General features: G+C 38.5%; 1 protein-coding gene across 3 annotated transcripts in view; it reads right to left on the bottom strand.

The window, feature by feature from the left end:
• The window catches only part of LOC137262268 (EF-hand calcium-binding domain-containing protein 4B-like), a 79,369-nt gene that overhangs the window by 52,303 nt on the left and 11,148 nt on the right, over positions 1-15,918 (bottom strand). The gene's annotated exons all lie outside the window — the stretch shown is intronic.

A 15,918-nucleotide genomic window follows, 5' to 3' on the forward strand; every position in this document is an offset into this window, starting at 1 on the left:
ATTTCTTTTTATTCCTATATCATCTCATCTTCCAGTTTTATTCCATTCCAAAATATTATCCCCTACATCCAACAACTCCATTCAGACATTAAAAGCTCCTGACAGAAGTCTACATGATATATCACCACAATCTAAAGGCGAGGATGACAAATGAGCTGGATTAAATTGGTTAAAGTACTTTGACAGAGAGATGTCACTCGGTAAAATTATTGATGTAATGAATACAATGAGGATGGTTAAAAGAACATAAACAACCATGAAAGACTTTTTGCTATGACTATAATTCACCATTGTGCTTGATATACATCATATAAGCGATTGATTCAGTAGTCCGGACTATTTGCAATCGGGATGAATTTGCTGAGAAACCCATCCATCCGGATTAACATGGCTTCCCTGTATCATGCTCCATACCCAAATATTATCCCATATCCTCGAATATCATCCTTTCAACTCAAATTTAAACCCTCCTTCATCAAATATTATTTTCCATCCTCAAATATTATCCTGTAAACTAAAGTTTACTCCTGCCATCCAATGTTATCCTTTTTCCCTCCAATATTATCTTCTTAATTAAAACATAACTCAAACCCCCCACATTATCCTGCATTCTCCAATATTACCCTCGAAACTAAAGTTCATCACTCTATCTCGCAAAATATTATCATGCATTCTCCAATATTACCCTCGAAACTTAAATTCATCACTCTATCTCCCAACATTATCCTTCATCCTCTAATATTATCTCCCAAACTGTCCCGTGTATTTTCCACCATCACTCACTCACCATACAATGTAAACAACATAGCAACTAGCTGCATGACACCAATACGACAGAAACATGTCACAAACACACGACTCTAACACATGACATCAATATGACACAGCACAATATCACATAAACATGACACAAGACATCATGATCCCAGCAGGATCAACACAAACACAACTAGACACAGCACAAAATAACACAAACATGGCACAACACACCACAGTACCAACAATCCAGCTACCTGAACCCCACCTGACAGGTAACACACATACCTGTACTTCCTGGACACCTGTACCCATGTTATCGTACATTCTTGGCACATCCTGCAGCTAAACCCTCACAGGTAACCAAGTGTAACTCCCCACAGGCAAGACTGAAACCCATTCAGGAGCTCCTCAATTATCCTGCCCCAGGGGAAAAATGACAACTGTTGCTGAAGTAACAACATTTATGGCCCAGAGATCGACAATGACTTAACAAGTCTATGTTAGTAGACAGTCTGATGCACAATGAGTCTGAACTTATGTACTTGAATTATTTTCAGCCATAAATCTTGTGACATCCTTGAATAACAAAGGCATGGTACAATGAAAGGCATCCAAACTGTGTGTTTTCGTCATTTACAATGTTATCAGATTTCTCATCCATTTCTGCAAGGAAACTTCTCTGTTGTACTTGTTGGTATCAACACTAAGACATCATTTCAGCTGAATCAAAGCTCATCACTCGAGAGTAAGAAAAGAACTGACATGGATGGGTGCTAATAGGCCTTGGAACACTACAAGAGTGACTTGAAACCACGATCACAACACCCTGGCAAGGTTAAGGGAAGCAACTCATCACAAGAAAATCACAACTTTAGACTGAGACAAAGATACAGTGTTTCTGTTACATGGTATATACTGGACTTTGACCTCTACAAAACTTGATATCCAGTAAATTAAAAGGCTGCTGGTTATCGTGTAAGCAAAAAATGAAATCTATTTTCTAATTACCTCTATCAAATTTATTTCTCTTCCAAAAAGATTACGCTTTCAAAAGGACATTGAGGAGTTGTCAAATATAAATTAGCAGTTTTGGAAAACCCGAGTCTAAAAATAGTGGTTTCTGATTGCTTGTAAGGGAGCAAGGTCCGGCTTACAATGAAAAGCATGATGACTTGACAGTTAAATTTACAAATGACCAGTGTTTGAAATGCTAGCCAATCAGAATGTCCAGATAAATCATATCATTTCATATTCGAAGATATATTCAAAGACTACATGTAATGGCAAGGTAAGGGAGGCAACTATCAGAAATAAATAACACAAACATCAACTGGGCTGAAGATAAAATCATATCATACTCGAGTCATATGTAAATCCTGTTCAAGAAAAGGCACAACTGTTCTCCAGCAACCAAAGCCTATTGTCGGAGGCAACAGTAAAGGGGAAGTATTCTAATGTGGAAGATAAACACTGAGAACCTGGAAGATTTATTCTGCCCTGGTATCAACCTGTGAAGATCAGGGATAGAACTGTTCTTCAGTAATCAATCGGCATAAAATGCGATATATAGGATCAGGTGGCCAAACTCACTGACTTGGTTTACACATGTCATCGTATCCCATATAAGCAGACGGATGTTCATACGGTTGTCTGGTGAAGACTTCATTATTTACAGACTGCCAACATATAGTAGGAATATTGCACATATTCTCTGCACCAGTCCAACTTATCATTGTTTGCCAGTAATAAAGGGGTCTGCTCTGTCCCAGACCCCAAAGACATGTATGGGTACTGAGGTTTTATCTGCACTAGACTTCACAAACAAGGCACCAGCAACCTGTTTCACACTTAATCCCACAGAATGACAAGCATGTAGCAGGACAAGTTCCACTCAAAAATACCATACAGGATAATGCTTATTTAGATAACAATTCACAAGCTTCTGTCTGCCACTGCAGGTGAACTTAATCCAAACTAACACCTCACAGACATACCGGGAACATAACAATAATAACTGTTGGATTAGAAACTGGTTTGCCAAATGGGTTTGTCACCATCGCTATATGTTTCACGTGATTACCCATAGTGCTGTAATGATACCCAATCTCAACAAAAGTCTCACAGAATTGTCCTTTCAAGCTCTTGAGTTTAAATTGTGAACTAACAATATCTTGGAGACATCTTCCGAATGAAGACAGGTTCCTGTGGCATATATTCTACTACTTGACGTACAGATTCTGCCAACCCGAAATGCATAGAAACGTGTCAAAAATAAAATTGTTTTCACATATTTTTTTGCCATTGTATGCCTCAGACCTGACAGAAAGCAAAGAAAGTAAAAACGAAAAGAAGTAAAATAGCAAATTACACTTTCAAAATATTCCCTGAAACTATTTTATATTTTGCAAAAGAAAATCATATCTCAGAAATTAGTACATTTCAAGTTTGAGCTTTCACAGTGCAACCCTGTTCCCAGTTCTTGTAAGTGGGTGTAAGATCTCTCCTGATCCACACCCTACCATTAACTATATAAAGCTACACATATTTTCTCTGAGCTGATTAGTCACCCATATTCATTTTTACCTGTGGAACAGCGAGACTGCACTTAATGCCACAGGCTGTTCAGCTGGCATACGGCACACTGCATGTATGATCATTATACTCAAATGTCCAAATAACATCTCTGTAGTCAGGGGGTTTTTTTCGTTTTTTTTAACCTCCCAAACAAGCAAATATTTTTTTTAAAATTCATTAACCAGACAATCACAAAATGGCTAATCATCAGTCATGATATAACAATATCTTGAAAACAATCATTTCTACCAGCAGAAACATATTTTTTTTCTACATTAAAAAATAATGCATTATGATTCTGAAATTGTTCTCAGGATTCAAATATTATGATGATGTCACAATAACTAAAAACATACAATCCGAGATTATTATCCCCTTTCAATTTATTATGGAGTTCACTGAATCTCTCTTTTTGATTGTCAGAGGAAAACCCATCACTTAAAATCATCCTCAACAGTGTCATAAGAACAAATGTCAAATACAAAGTCAATCTATCCTGAAGGGAATGATCATTTATCTTGTCATTCAAAGACCACATCAGCCATACACACATTACACTGATGAGATCCACCATACACTCACTGAGATGATATCCCAGCATATACCAAGCTGCATTACATAACAGAGCATGACTCAGTACCCCCTGTTTTGCAAACCTTGTACTGGAGTTGTCTAACAGTTTACAACAATAGATGCAGACACAGCATTTTGAGGTGTGAGTGAGCTTGGTTTTACGACACATTTAGCAATTTTCCAGCAAATCCAAGACAGATACACATGATTGTTAAGATATTTCTGGGGGACATCACAAACAGGCTTCACACTTTGTGCCCATGAGAGGAATCAAACCTGGGTCTTCAGCGTGACGAGCAAATGCCATGACCAGTAGACTATCCTGTCGCCCTGCATTTTGAGGAGAGAATGGCATGGCACCCACACACGCACACATAATTTCTACAAATGTTCTTGCATATTTTTATTAAGGTAACTATGCTGAAAGAATTATTAAATAAATATGTTTATGTATGTACTTACTCTTTCATCAGGAGGTAAATGCATATTCAAGGATATACTCCACAATTTTGTGCTCCTCATAATAGACAAGTTGATATCTATATTTCTGCCTTCTCTCTAAACTTAGCAGGAAACTGTTAGTCAGTAGCTTTTGATTGTATCAAAGACCTCGATCATATATTGAAGAAAGGGTCCTACTCAAGTCTAGAATGACAAAGCAAGTCTAGATTGCCTCAGCCCTACTGTCAGTCTTGAACTTCAGAACTGATCTAGTCATCGTTTGGATATTACATTTATTCTTGCTGAAATATATTTGTAAATATTATACTTTTATTACTTACACTAATTCAGTGTTTATGAATGGTGTTTCAAAGTAACAGGACTTTGGGTCCTGTAAGTTTCAGATAAAGAATAAAGTTAAACAAACATTTCAGATTTAACATTTCTCAAAATTGTCATTGAAATTATTAACATTATATAATGACAAACATTATACACATAAATTTATAAACAGTGAACAAATGTCACATGCCACAAATAACAACTTCAGACAAAGTCATTGTGATATATTCAGTCAGACACTGGGGCCAGCAGGTTGGGGACTTCAGTCTGACCATTGCCAAATCTGCCAGATTTGTCAGAGGGTCAGACACTATTCGTGAACACTGCTAATTGTCTATCATGGCTGCAACTGTTGCACAAAGGTTTTACTAACCTTCACTAATTTTCTCAACTTTGTCACTAAGTTTTGTTTCATACAAACATCAAATATTTATTTATAGTTAGTACACAGTCCAGTTCTGATATCCCTAATCATTACAGAAGGCATAAACGACTTCTTGTCAACTCAATACCAAATACTAACAGTCTTGACAAATTTATACATGCTGAAGAAACAACAACTTTACCTCCACATAAGGACTGTCACCTCTCCTGCCATAACCTGTGTGTCCAGTACTACATATGCCTCAGCCTTGTGGCAGAACATATCATTGCTGGGGGCACCTCATTGAAAGGGTGTTGTGGCTGAAAGCCTGCTTGTATGGATCAGTAAGGGGTTTAGTCACAAGAAGAATACCACCTACCTCAGGGCCTACAAGCTAACCATCCATGAAACCTTCAAAACATTTTTGTATATCCTTCTGAACATACCTAGCAGTAATCCAGAAATAGGCCATTGTTGAAATGTAAAGATATAACATCACCTAGAAAGTACTCTTTGAGTGTATTCCGCCATTCATGCGGCAAAATGTATCTCCTAAATTTTATGTCTGTAGAATTAGTGCATGTGTATGGTGAAGGAGTGATAATTAGCTGATGTTAAGTTGTATAAGCTGTATTAGAAATATACTTGTCTCCAGAAGGCGATGTTAGGGCAGGTAGGTCGCTAGTACATCTGATGATTGTCTCCTTGAGGGGATTCTCATGCAGACTGAGTCCCTATAACATCTTGCTTGTCTCCTTTTAGGTATTCTCATGCAGACTACGTCACTAGTATCCCCAATGACTGTCTCCTTGTGGGGATTCTTATGCAGACTGAGTCCCTATAACCTCTTGCTTGTCTCCTTTTAGGGATTCTCATGCAGACTACGTCACTAGTATCCCCAATGATTGTCTCCTTGTGGGGATTCTCATGCAGACTGAGTCCCTATAACATCTTGCTTGTCTCCTTTTAGGGATTCTCATGCAGACTATGTCACTAGTATCCCCAATGATTGTCTCCTTGTGGGGATTCTCATGCAGACTGAGTCCCTATAACCTCTTGCTTGTCTCCTTTTAGGGATTCTCATGCAGACTACGTCACTAGTATCCCCAATGACTGTCTCCTTGAGGGGATTCTCATGCAGACTGAGTCCCTATAACATCTTGTCTCCTTTTAGGGATTCTCATGCAGACTACGTCACTAGTATCCCCAATGATTGTCTCCTTGTGGGGATTCTCATGCAGACTGAGTCCCTATAACCTCTTGCTTGTCTCCTTTTAGGTATTCTCATGCAGACGAGGCCTCCAGTACCAAATGCTTGTCTCGTCCTGGGTATTCTTTTACAAGCAACAGGTCCCCAGTATCCAATGTTTGTCTCCTCCTGGGTATTCTATCACAGACAACAGATCTCCAGTAGGCAATATTATCTCCTTCAGGGTACTCAATCATGGACAACAGGTCCCCAGTGCCCAATGCTTGTCTCTTCTTGGGTATTCCATCACAGGGAAAAGGTCCCAGTACCCAATGCTTGTCTCCCTGCGTTGAGTCTGATGCAGAGGGTATGTACCAGGTACCCCATGCTGACCTCACTGTTGAGCATATTTGGCAGATCAGCATGCTGGTAACCCATGCTTGTCTCCCTGTGCAGATTCTCCACTAGGTCCTCAGCACTCAATATTTGCAACGATTCCAGATCAGAATACAATCATGTCAACAAGCCTCACCATCAGATCCCGATAGTCACCCTTTATGACAAGAAACATGGGTTATTAGAGTTATTTTTAATCTGGATGTTCACAGGCACTAAACAATATGATGCAGCAGTTTTGACATTAGATCCATGATAAAGATTCACACTATTTTCAGCAATACTCTGGCAATGTCACAGCAGGGGACACCAGAAATGGGCTTCACACATTATACAGTGCTGGAGAATCAAACCAGGGAATGCTTTAACCACTAGGCTACCCCCACCGCCCTGTATACAGTAGATTCTTTTTCATTAACCCTTCCTTTAGTTTATGGAGAAACAAGTCTCAGTATTAGAAATGGAGATAATGATTCTGAAAGAAAGCCATGATTCAGGGTACCTACATCCTCGATATCTCCAGGGTATACGTTCCGATAAGTCTCCACTATACCCTGGACGCATCTACGGCTCTGCCTGATAAATTTATTACCTCCCTTTGCTGGCTCCGCCTTCTCACAGTAGCCAATCAGCTAGGTCACCGTTATAACCGAGCTTGCCAGTGTCAACAAAGGTAGCAGTTGCAACTGCGAAGGTTTGCTCGCAGTGCGTCCCAGATTTTAGGGAAATGATACAAACAAATTGACAGGTCCGAAACTTTAAAACAACATATGCAAGAACGCCTTCTACCTCTTCCAGAGAACCTCTGCATGGTTTCTGTTGACAAGTATAATCGGTTAGATAATTAAAAAAACGAAAGTGAGTTGTGATTGGTTCGCTCAACTTCCCAGCGTAGACACCTGACTGGGTCAAAAGACAGTCAAGGGAGGTAATAAATTTATCAGGCAGAGCCATAGATGTGTCCAGGGTATAGTGGAGACTTATCGGAACGTATACCCTGGAGATATCGAGGATGGGTACCTATGGCAACAGAATGACTTAAAATCCCCAGATACCTAAGGATGAAATGAAGTTGCGCTGTACTTACTTATCCAAGATTCAAATCCACAGATCCAAAATGGAATAGTGACATGCCTACATCTACTTGCCTTCGACAAAACTCTGTAACCACTCATGCATTTTGTAAAATTATCAGATGGACATGGTTATAATTCCAGTGTTGAGCTACATCAATAAGTGTCAGCTTTTTGAGCATGAAGGTCGATATTTTAACTAATCACTGAATCAATCACAGTCAAACAGCAACATCTCAAACTTTACACAGAATCACTGCAGCTCACCTTTCACAAAACCAATGACTGAGTGAGTGAAGACCATGTTCTGTGAAAAGGAAAACTATTAAAATGCACTGGGCGCAAGCTGGTCTAAATATGAGGTTTCAGAATGCAACAGTGCAAGTTCAAAATGCTTAAATGGAGCCCTGAACTTTTATGCAACATTTTGTGAGGTCAAGGATGTAAATATAAAAGGACAAAGAATTATGCAACATTTTGTGAAGTCAAGGATGTAAATATAAAAGGACAAATAATCAAGGATGTAAATATGAAAAGACAAGAAAGCTGTTTTGATAAATGTGGCTATTTACCATGCATTGCAATAATTTTTGTTGGTGCATTCAGAAATCATCAAGATAATAAGAAAAACTGAATGAAAACCGATAAGCTATTCAAGCTTCATCTGTGATATACAAATAACTTCATCCATTCTTGATACAGATAATGTCAGTATCAATGTCACATTAAGTGTTAAGGCAACAAGTTATAAAAATCATTTTGTTGAAATGAAAGTAAGAAATGCAAAACAAATCATGTGATTCAACGATCCTCAGTCTCAGATCACGTTCAGTGCAATCTCTTAGTTATTCAGATAATTCTAGAAGACTGCAGGGGATTTGTAAACAATAACTAAAACATCAGATATCAGTTGTAATAAATCAGTATGGTCACAGAAGGGGTGGTTATTTACTTCAGTGACAGTATGTCAGTCTGCAATTTATTCCATGCTGGATCAATGGCACACAGTGTATCACCCTCAATGATCCACCAGCCACCTTGTCCAATCAATCCACATGCCAGTAATCTTCTGAACAAACCTTGGAATCCACTTTCTCAGAAAATTGAGATCATGGGATGGCAAGAAAATATATCATCCACTTACTTATACCACTGACTACACTATGTATCTGGATGCAAAAGGCAAACCAGTTGAAGTTGACAAAGCATGTACCTTGCTAGGAAGCTTAAACAGTCAGATCCCAGCTAGTCAGATACTAACCAGTCAGCTCACAGTTAGAACCAACCAGTCAGGTAACTATCATATGTAACAAGTCAGCTCATAGCTAGGTTGTAGCCATTCAGTTCACAGTCAGATCCTAGCCAATCAGCTAACAGTCAGACCTAACCAGTCAGCTAACGGCCAGATTGAACCAGACAGGTCACAGTCACATCTAACCAGTCAGTTCACAGTCAGATCCTAGCCAGACAGCCTACAGTCAGAACTCCCAAATAAGTTACTCACCAGACAGAATATGCTTTCCTCACTCACACTGAGCAGTGTCATCATGACTTTTCACTTTCTACTGCAACCGATACAGGGAGGCCACATATTCTCTAATTAGGGAAGTCCTGCCACTTGAAACAGACCACTTTTACCACAAGCTCTTGAAACTTGCATTGTTACAACTACTGACACAAGCATGAATTTCAAGTGTATATTCATTATATTCAACAGAATCAGATCCTAGAGTCATACACGTTTCCATCTGATACCAGGAGACTGAACATGATTTCGAACTGTGACATGTCATCATACAAATAGTATCCTATTGTGAGACATTGTCTAGTATCCTATTGTGAGACATTGTCTAGTATCCTATTGTGAGACATTGTCTAGTATCCTATTGTGAGACATTGTCTAGTATCCTATTGTGAGTTTTTACTCTCACTTTCCCAACAAGAGTCATCAGAAGATGACATATCCCTCCGGCCCCTACATATTTGAAAGGACAAATCATCTGACAGTTATTTATTGTGTTTTTAGACCAAGTCTGAATTGTTTCCATGGAATTCATGAAAAGTGTAAATGCCATATATCTGTGATCAGAAAAATTCACCATTTCAAGATCTGTCACGTATATCTGCCAAGATCTTTTGAAAGATATGAAATGGTTTTCGAGCTGTGCTCTGGAAACGAAGTCAGCAACATGTTCATGGAACTGAGAAAATAATAAATAAAAAAAAAGGAAATAGCAAAAGGCACCACTTTGGGGTCTGCCACACATATCTACCAAGTAACACTGACAGATATTAAGAAGTTTTTCAGTTCTGCTCTGGAAACGATACACACCTCTCACTTTTGGGAGTAAGTCAAAAACGTTTCCATGGGAACTGAGAAAATGATAAATCACTAAAACCTGGAAATAGTAAAAGGCACCACTTTAGAATCCAATTGATATATATATATATACCATGTTTTGCAGAAAAATATTGAATGGTTTTTGAGTTCTGCTCCAGAAACGAAGCCCATACCTCCATTTTGAGACTAAGTCCAAAATGTATCCATGGAAACTGAGAAAATGATAAATCACAAAATCCTGTAAATAGCAAAAGGCACCACTCTGGGGTCTGCCACACATATCTACCAAGTTTTACTGACAGATATTTAGAAGTTTTAGAGTTGTGCTCCGGAAACAAAACACACCTCTCACCTTTGAGACTAAGTCCGAAACGTTTCCATGGAGACCAAGAAAAAATAATTAACAAAACACTGTAAGTAGCAAAGGGCACCACTTTAGGTTCCAACTGATATATCTACCAAGTTTTGCTGAAAAATATTGAACAGTTTTTGAGTTCTGCTCCGGAAACGAAGCACATCCCTCCATTTTGAGACTAAGTCTGAGCCGTTTCCATGGAAACTGAGAAAATAATAAATAAAAAAAATCTGTAAATACCAAAGGCACCACTTTGGGGTCTGCCACACATATCTAACAAGTTACACTGACAGATATTATGAAGTTTTTGAATTCTGCTACGGAAACGAAACACACCTCTCACTTTTGAGACAAAGTCTGAATCATTTCCATGGAAAATGAGAAACTAAGATATGACAAAAACCTGTAACTAGCAAAAGGCACCATTGCTGCTTCTGTTTGGTATATCTATCAAGTTTTGCAGCAAAATATTGAACAGATTTTGAGTTATGCTCAAAATCCCTCCATCTTGAGACTAAGTCCTAAACATTTCCATGGAAACTGAGAAAATAATAAATCACAAAAACCTGTAAATACCAAAAGGCACCACTTTAGGGCCTGCCACACATATCTACCAAGTTTTGCAGAAAAATATTGAACAGTTTTTTAGCTCTGCTCCAGAAACGAAGCCCATTCCTCCATTTTGAGACTAAGTCCGAAACATTTCCATGGAAACTGAGAAAAATAATAAATCACAAAAACCTGTACATAGCAAAAGGCACCACTTTGGGGTCTGTCACATATATCTACCAAGTTTTGCAAAACAATATTGAACGGTTTTTGAGTTATGCTCCGGAAACAAAATGATTACAGACGGACGGACGGACGGACGGACGGACAGACGAGGCATTGACTATTTCCCCCCGCATTACATGCCAGGCAATTTCTTCATAGGTACTCCTAACTAAACTACAGATTCTAGTACTCAGTACTCAGTACACTCTCTGAGTCAGGCACCTAATCAACAGCACACAAAGTCAGTGAAGTTGTGGCCTCACGAAACATCACAACAGTATAGGATGAAAGAAAATATAGACATCTCTCATAAAATTAACTGACAAATGAGCCCTAATTTCCATGACACTAATTGATATCCATTTAACTTATTCATTGGCAAATTATGTAACATTAGCAGAAGCGCTGACACAACACATTACATTGATACAGGTCACTTCCTCATTGCATGTTCTAAAGTAATTATGTAATTATCACTGGTTACAATCACTAATCAGTGTTTACAGTCACTCAAACTTATCAGCCAGATGCTACATTCTCCAACCACGCAGGATCATTTCAACAGAAGTCGGATTACACTTACGAATGTTGTTATAAGACAAGTAGTAGCAAAGCAATCACATGATCAAACATGGCAGTTCAATCAAAAACATAGCCAGCTCATTTCCATAATCTTAACAAGCTTAATTCAGGTAATTTGGCAAATAACAAGTGTGAAAATAAAATTAACAACATCAAATATTCTGAGTGTCACATTTTATCATGAACACAGATTTCTGAGTTCGCACTGATTTCTCAACACATTTTATACAAGATCCCGCACTCGCATTAAATTTGTGAGACATTTATTTCATGATTTACAGTAATCTGCCATCCATTTTTCAAAATGTTACAAAAAGGACATTATCGTCTCTGTGATAGCTATAGCTTCTATGATATTCCATAGGTGCTTCCTACCGATTCCTGAAGAAGTAATGGATAGTTTTTAGGATATCCTACTTGAAACTCACACTTTTGGACTGATACCCTGGAAATAAACGCTTTTAAGTCATCTACAAATAGCTACTGACAAAATGATTTAACTGGGGTTGGATATGTTTTTGTTCATTGTTTAATATGTCACACAGCAATTTTCCAGCTATATGGCAGCAGGCATAAAGCCAACACTAAGGCCCCAAACTACAATAAACAAAGAAAATCTACAAACCCAAACAAAAGTCTGTAGCTTGCATAACAACGACTGCTGGCATCCCAGTCACATCCAGTTCAAACATAAAGCGTAAAATCAGCTAATTGAAATTCTCGTACACACAAGGTCTCACTTTCAGGTGTGCGCCATGAGCTGGGTCAGTCATCAACACTTGGATTTACCTGAAACCATTTCGCATGTGACACATGTCAGCCAACTCAGCAGATATTTGTGTCTGTATCGGAGACATCTATTAACCTGACACTGCTGTTTCAATCATCAAATCAGCTCTGACAACCTGCCTGATGTCACCGAGATTTGATTAAATCAATCCATTGTGAGATAATTGCATTGTATTTAGGTGTACGTTCCTGTACTTAACACTATTAACCCCTTATACTGTGAAATGGCTTGATTTCCTGGAATGTCATTATAAATTCATTAATAGATTGTCTAACAAGTTATACTAAAAATGTATGGTGGTAATTATTTAATTATTTCTTTTTATTAAAAGTTCACTGTCTGAAACGTTAATGTACATTAATAACTACAGTGAGTGAGTGTGTGAGTGATCAAGTCAAATGCGAGATATATTTGGACTTACATTCCCACATCCCATGAGTAAGTGAGTGAGTGATTATCATCAAAATCATCGATCTACCCAATATTGGGATACGATGACATGTGTCAACCAAGTCAGTGAGCCTGAGTCTTACAGCATGCATGGATTATTGAAGACTAATTTTACCCACTATCACCATTGTTTGCTGTTTGTCAGTTCATGAGTCAGTTCATGAATCAGTTCATGAGTCAGTTCATTAGTCAGTTCATGAGTCAGTTCATGAGTGAGTGAGTGAGTGAGTGAGTTCATGGGTGAGTTCATGAGTGAGTTCATGAGTGAGTTCATGAGTGAGTGAGTTCATGAGTGAGTGAGTTCATGAGTGAGTGAGTGAGACAGCTTGATCCATCAATTGGGTTTATGTGGCCTGTTTTATCCCTGGTCTGTGGGGGGACTTAAGAAAACTAAACCTTATGTAATATTCTTTGTCAACATATAGTGCTGCTCAATCAAGACTCTATTTCAATACAACTTGTCAGTGCCATGTGTGATTAGACTTCAGTATGATTCAGTGAATATCTTTAATATGTTCATACAGTTATTTATTCTATTTACAAAAAGAAAGGTATAACATTTTCACTTTGCTATTTGTAAATATTTGTACACAAATTATAGACTGGTTTCTTGAAGAAAAAAACAACAAAACATTTTGTGATGCCTGACGTGGATAGAAAGAACACTTGGCCATTCAAAGCTAACAACTGACAAATTTTCTTAAAAGGCCCATTAAAGAGGATTTAGCCACCAGTTTATTTATCCTTAGTATTAGCAGCACTCTAATTAAGCATAATGTTCTGGGATAAGTTTTTGTTCAAAGTAAAGTATGCAGTTGCACTTATATTTCTGCACAAAGTAAGAAGTGCCCTCAGTGGTTCATTATGCAGTAAGACAGATCAGGTCATATATGCTGAGCACTGTCATTGCATCACTGCCTTGGTGTATAGGGTGTCATTTATGAACGCATGCCAATAAGCATCAATTGAGTGAATTTAGTTTTACGCTGCTTTTAGCAATCTTCCTGAAATAGTGAGTGAGTGAATATGGTTTTATGCTGCTGTCGGCAATGTTCCAGCAATATCATGGCAGGGGGTACCAGTACTTCACACACTGTACCCGTGTGGGGAATACCAGGTAGTACTCAGGTTCTCAGCATGATGAGCAAATGCTTCATCTACTTGGCTATCCCACCACCCCTACAAACATCCATGGGCTAGACAACGTTCACAATGGGATTGAACAACATGTTGACTATGTTACTGGCACACTAACTGGATGCTTTTAAGAAACTGGAAACTGGATTGCTAATAAAAACAATGAAAAGTTCAAGACTGAAGGTGATCGAGGAAGCTACCCAAAAACACACACCTGAACACTGGGAGTTCAGCCCAAGCAAATGACACAAGCAGCAGTTGTGGGTATAAACTGGTTCATTCCAGCTGCATGTCTTGAAACTTGAAAATGTAAAGTTATTGAATACTTTTATCTCTGACTTTTAAATAAAAAAAAAAGTTGTTGATAAATTTTATCTCTTAACATGTACTCATGAACATCTGGGTTAGAACTGATCTTCAGTAACCCAAGATTGTTAATCACTGGACTGTCTGACCCAGATACAATTATTTAGAGATCACTGCCATATAGTTGGAATACTGCTGAGCACATCCCTGATATCTCCAGGGTATATGTTTCGAAAAGTCTCCACTATACCCTGGATGCATGTACGGGTCAGTCCGATAATTTTATTACCTCAATTGGCCGGCTCAGCATTCTTACAGTAGCCAATCAGCTAAGGTGCCAATACAATCGAGCTTGCCAGTGTCAATAAAGACAGCCGCAAAAGTTTGTTCACAGTGCAACTAAGATTCAAGGGAATTTTGGGGGATATATGCACAAACTCCTACCTCCTTCTGAGAACCTGTGCATGGTTTGAGTTGCCAAGTTTAATCGGTTAGATAATTCAAACAGTGAAAGTGAGTTGTGATTGGTTCGCTCAACTTGCCAGTGTAGACACCTGATTGGATAAAAAACGACCCAAGGGAGGTAATCATATTATCGGGGTGACCCGTAGATGTACCCAAGGAATAGTGGAGACTTATTGGAACGTATACCCTGGAGATATTGAGGATGTGCTGAGCGCTGCTTATAAGTAAACTCATTCACTCTTAATCTGAATGATCCCTAAATAACGGCACAGTGAATACACTCACTGCAGCCCACAGGGGGAACTATTGGTCAGCAGCTCCTAATAAACTGACTTTCACTCTCCTGGGTCCTGATCTACTCAACACTGGCAATGCTACAACATTCGAAAGCCTATGATAAAGTATAGAGTTACGAAAAGGTCGTAATGTTACGACCACTTTTTGGATTGGGACCCTGGACACACTGGTATTATGTCTCACAATGCCTTGCTAACTTTATTCCTGGCGAAACATGTAATTGATATAATTCATAGCAAAAACAATTTTTGTTAATAATAAATGATATTGAATGCAATGTGTAACATCATGAATATTTGAGTGCTGTTATTGTATATCAATAAATGTAATGGAACTGGACAAACAACAACACATACCTATGCAGGTTCATTATCATATGCATTGTACACTTGATACAACATATGCATTGTGTGAAAAAATGTCTGATTCATGTTCATATGTTCAGTGTGGGAATATCTGTGCCAGGGTATGTCAGCGTGTCTGTCCATGAGTCATTGTGTCTGTCCAGGTATGTGATGTGTGAATGTGTCTGTGTGTGTCCAGGTGAGTGAATGTGTTTTTGTCTCTCCATGTGTGTAAATGTGTCTTTGTGCCTGTCCAGGTGGGTGAACATGTCTTTGTCTTTCCCCAGGTGTGTGTATGCGTCTTTCTGTCTGTCCATGTGTGTAAATGTGTCTTTGTGCCTGTCCAAGTGGGTGAACATGTCTTTG

Source organism: Haliotis asinina, chromosome 14, assembly GCF_037392515.1.
Source record: "Haliotis asinina isolate JCU_RB_2024 chromosome 14, JCU_Hal_asi_v2, whole genome shotgun sequence".
Taxonomy (NCBI): Eukaryota; Metazoa; Mollusca; class Gastropoda; order Lepetellida; family Haliotidae; genus Haliotis; species Haliotis asinina.